Source organism: Empidonax traillii, unplaced genomic scaffold (assembly GCF_003031625.1).
Source record: "Empidonax traillii isolate 1590-97213 ecotype Southwest subspecies unplaced genomic scaffold, ASM303162v1 scaffold997:size582561, whole genome shotgun sequence".
In the NCBI taxonomy this organism is placed as follows: Eukaryota; Metazoa; Chordata; class Aves; order Passeriformes; family Tyrannidae; genus Empidonax; species Empidonax traillii.
Window position 1 is genome coordinate 12,436 of NW_020956190.1, and position 4,937 is coordinate 17,372.

The following is a 4,937-nucleotide window of genomic DNA, read 5'->3' on the forward strand; positions in this document are numbered from 1 at the left end:
CATGCAGGAAAATCCATCAGGGAAACTGTCTCCTGATAGTCAGGAGAATATTTCAGAAGTCAGGAAATTGCCATAAAGTTTCCAGTACCCTGCAGAACACTTAAATTTTAAAACCAACAACAACAACCAAAACCAACCAAGTAAATAAAAGAAAAATAAAACAAATAAAAAACCCAAAACAAACAAACAAAAATCCAAATCAACAAAAAAGAACAAACAAAAAAACACCCCCCCCCTCTGTTATTTTAATGGATGTTGACAAAAACTGTTTTGTATTGGCTTTACTGCCAGTTATTCTCAGGCAAAGCAAAAAGAAGTAAAAAGGGAGTAAGGAGGAACAACAATCAAAAAAATACAGGTCCAAGATTTTTTTGGCAGAAAACTGCTTATAAGAGCTACAGTGCTTGCACAGGGTATATCCAATCGGGGGGGGGGGGATTAAATTTATTGAAATATTCTCTCTTGTAGGTGGAAAACATATTTCTGTTCTACCTGTGACCTCTCACAAGGTCAAATCTGTGTCTTTTTACAAAGTCTGTTGTTGGCTGGCTAACCTGTGAGTTGTATCTTAAGATGATGAAGTCATTGGTCTGTAAGTTCTAATGGAGTCTGCTTTCATAACATTTATTAGAAGGTTATTTTCAAATAGAGAGCATTATTTTTTTATTATGCAAATTTAAGGTTTTCTGACCAGGACAGTAGCCAGTTCATTGCTCTTTCATCACACACAAATGTTGATATGACACTATTTTTCAAATAATCAGACAAGTGATCATATACAGGCAAAAGCAATCAGTTAAGAAAATGACACAAGAACAGCTTCAAATTTTCTTGAGGTGGACAGACTAAATAAGCCCCTGCAGTATGTTTTGCTACCACTTGTAAAAACACTCAAATCACTTTTGTCACTGTTTATTGTCAAGTTCTTTAAACACACTAAATTATCTGAAAGTATTTATAGAAGCGCTTGCCAGACAGAGAATTAAGTTCATACTACCATGTATTATTGGCTTGGAGAGGGGATAACACAAAAAGATATGTTACAGAATACCTGAGGCATCATTCACAAGGGCAATTCAGTGATATTTGCATATTCTCTTGGTTACATCTGCTAACATCACTTACCTAAGCTACCTTGTGTGGACTCTCTTTGGCTGTGTACCACTGTACTTCAAAAAGTTTCAGCTTTACATTACAAAGAGGAAAAAGCAAGCACCAACCAGAGAACGGTGTCTACCTGGCTGTCTACGTGCAAACAAAAATACTGTAAGAAAGACCAGGAATACTATAAAGAGGAGTGTGTTTGTGAATACTACTGTGTTGAATCATATAATTAAATTATTTCCCCCCACATGAAGGGCCTCACATGACCTTGATAGGATTCTTCAATATGCAGGTAGAGCCCAGTGGCTTGGCACCGAAGAGGGAGAGCTCTGCTTCCATCTCTTGGTGAATGAGAGGAAGAGCAGCCAGAGAAGACTTTCATCTGGAATCCTCATCGATCCAAAAGCCAGATGAACAGATGCTTCAGTGGTGAGGACAGCTGTGCTGTGACACACAGGGGAGCATGGGTAGAAATTAATTAATGTAAGCCTTTTCCCAGCCACTAGTGGTAGGACCCAACCACAACTAGAGGTTGTGGTGCCGATTCAAGAAGAGAGGAAGAAAGTGTCTAGTTTGCTATAAGGAATCTTTTCAAATTACTATCAGATGCTGATTCCTAGCCATTAAAACCTATATGACTTTGACCGTATTCTTTAATATGCAGTGACAAAGAGGGAATCAAGGACAGAGAAAGGCCTTTGCAGTGAGATATGGCATTTACTGCTGAAGCTAACAAGGCTGGCAGCAGAAGGACCAAAGCTGAGTCCTTTTTGGGGTGCTAAGAGGTGCAGCTATAGATGACAGGCACAGAACACTTCCCAGCTGCCTGGAACTGAGGCTACCCAATGTGTCTGGAGATGGTGGGAACATAGAAACCTCTGACACCAGACCCAGGCGGGAAAGTTGTCTCTCTGATGCTGGTAGGTTCCAGGCTGAGTTAATAAACTCGTGCCAAACCTAGTGGGAATGAATGAGAGGGTGACATACCACCCATAGCACAGGAAGCTGCTCTCCCTGCTTCATCAGCTGTATAATAAAATCTCTGGGGCTGAGAGCTGTAAAACCTGCCTTACAGGGTTCTGAGGAAAGGGAAGGTCTCAGCCACAGCTCAGACCCTCACCGCATTGTCGCCAGCTGCATAGCATAGGCACAAATATTCAGGATTAAAGGCACATGAATTTCAAAAGCTACATGTTAAACAACTTTTAAAGACATACCACAACTCTTTATTTCAATAATAGAAATCACTGTTATGGTGTTTCATGGTCTTTTTTCTCTTGAGAAAAGTTCTCGTTGGTTCTCTGAGAAACTCCAGGTGGTCACTTATATGTGTTTTCTATCCCAAGTCTTGCTGCTACTACCAACTCTGGCAGAGGACTAACATACATTTAAAAAATAACAATTAAAAGAAATGGGTTAACTTAATTAATTTCTTCACATTATACTGAACACATTGCCTGTACTTACAGCAGAGCACAGATACTATGCAGACTCTTCCATGACATAAAATACCCAATTTTATTGCCACACATCTACCTTGTTGTATATTTAGTTACAATTCTCCACCTGAAATATTTGCCTATTTTAAGAGGTGGATTGGTATTCACCTACATTCTCTGGCTTCAAATGCTCAGAGATTTTAAGTCAAACCATACCATTCTGAATTTCAACAATGTAAACTCCTATAGCCACTGTTGTGTTATGAGGTGGAGGGAGTTTGGGACTTTTTTACCATTTGCACTCTGACCTTGAGCTTCAGCTTAGTAAGAACTTCATGGAAACATGAAGTAGACAAACTAAGTAGAAATAATATACAAAACACGTCTTTGTGCTTTCATTTTAACTTCAGCAAACTATATGAGATTTTAAATTAAGTAAAACAAAATAAACGTTAGAAACTTCTACTTGAGAAAGTAATCAAGTATGTGCTATTCTTATAAAACTTAAGTATGATATTACTATGAAATCTATATATAAGTTCCATGTACTGAGAACAAGCATGTGTTTAAAGTCTTAAAACTATTACTAATTATTTACTGAGATAAAACAAAGTTTAAGGGAAGGGGCATTATGATATATCGCATGACATTTGATGGTAGGGATGACATCAAGGATGTCATCATTAGAAAGAAACATTAAAGAGTTTCTGGATCAGCAAGAAAAGCAAAAATTAGCAATTCATTGTTCAACCTTAATCTTGATAATTTATTATGAATTTATCAAGATTCATAACTTTGGGATTATCAATCACTAGAAGCAGACATGTTCCAAATACTTCTTGCCACCTAAATGTCATTTCTTGGGAGATATAGGTGGGTTTTACTACTACTGGTCTTAAAAGCTTACTTACCATCTATTGGTCCTTTCTGTTCCATTCCACTTGAGGACCAGAAATGTTTTGTTGCAGAGTGCTCAGATCACCTAGTTACAGAAGCAAATCTCCATCTTTTGATTCTGTGCAACGAATCATTTTAAAATCTATTCACTAGCTACTAAAGAAAGGGAGTGAAATATATTTAGCCCTACATATAGTGCTATGAATCTTTGCCTAGCTTGTGACTGAAGAATATATTTGGTGAAATGGTAAAATGATCATTTCCTACTGAGCTAGGATCAAGAGACCACCAGGGCAGCTCAAGCCCAGAGGAAGCTATCTCAAGCACCAGAGCTGTAGTTCAATTTGGTTTTGCCAGTTTAGCAGCAGTGACATTTTTCTTCTGAGTCAACAGACTTCTGGGTTTTGGTGGCTGTAGCCTTTGAAACACTGATTGCTCAGCCAAAGTTAACAGAAACAGCTGCAGAACAAGATGTCATTATCTCTGGGTCTTGCTCTGAGTAAGCGACAAGAGCGCTGCCATCTGTAAAGAGCAGATCTTTAATAAGGGGACTTCTGAAGCCTTTGTTTCTTCATATAAACAAGCCAAATTATAAATGTCACTTGGGGAAATCTGAAAATGGACTCTCAGAGATAAACTCTGTTCGATTTGCTGCTACTGCAAAACTAAATCTCTGTAGCATGGAGATGCTGTAGCTCTATTCACATTTTGCATGACAGCTTTTCATCCATCAGCCAACTGAAGATGATTGCTTGCTTCTTCAACTCATTTGCTCTGGGACAAAGAAAAAGAGTTGGGAGGGGGGATGATGTTGGTGGCTGTTCAGGGGTTTTTTAGATTTTCATGGTTTTCTGTATAGCAGCATAGAAAAGTCTATTTAATTCTTTAAATCCTTCTTAACAGTGTCAAATAACATTAGACAGTCTGGTAGTTATAAAAGGTCATGACTGTAAAAGAAAAGAGCCACTGCACAGCCATAGCTAAGAAAGATTCAAATCAGTATTTTGCATGAAGCAGACCTTTAATATACAGTCATCTCTGTAACTGCGGCACATTTTTATGACCATTTCCTAGTCGACACTACAAATCCAAGTGTCTTTAAACTACTACAATACTGCTGCTTACAGGGAAAGTATATGTTTATGATCTGTGTTTCAAACACATTTTAAATGTTTCATTTTGTATCACACTGAAGCCATGCTGGGGCCACAAAAGATCATGACTTTCTGATCAATATTAGTTCTTTAGCTATTGATTTATTTTAAAGATAGCCTTTGACTTATTTATGTTGAAGATAGGCAGAGAACACTATTAACCAACTGTAATCTTGAAGAGTTCATGACCATGACAAGTTTTAAAGGCCTCGATTTCTACAGGCAGATTATGAAGTTGACTGAAATTATACAGTCACCTACGAGTGTCCCTGGTGGTGCAGTGGCTAAACCACAGCGTTGTCAACGCTGAGATCTGGGTTCGATTCCCGGTTAGGACACTCCC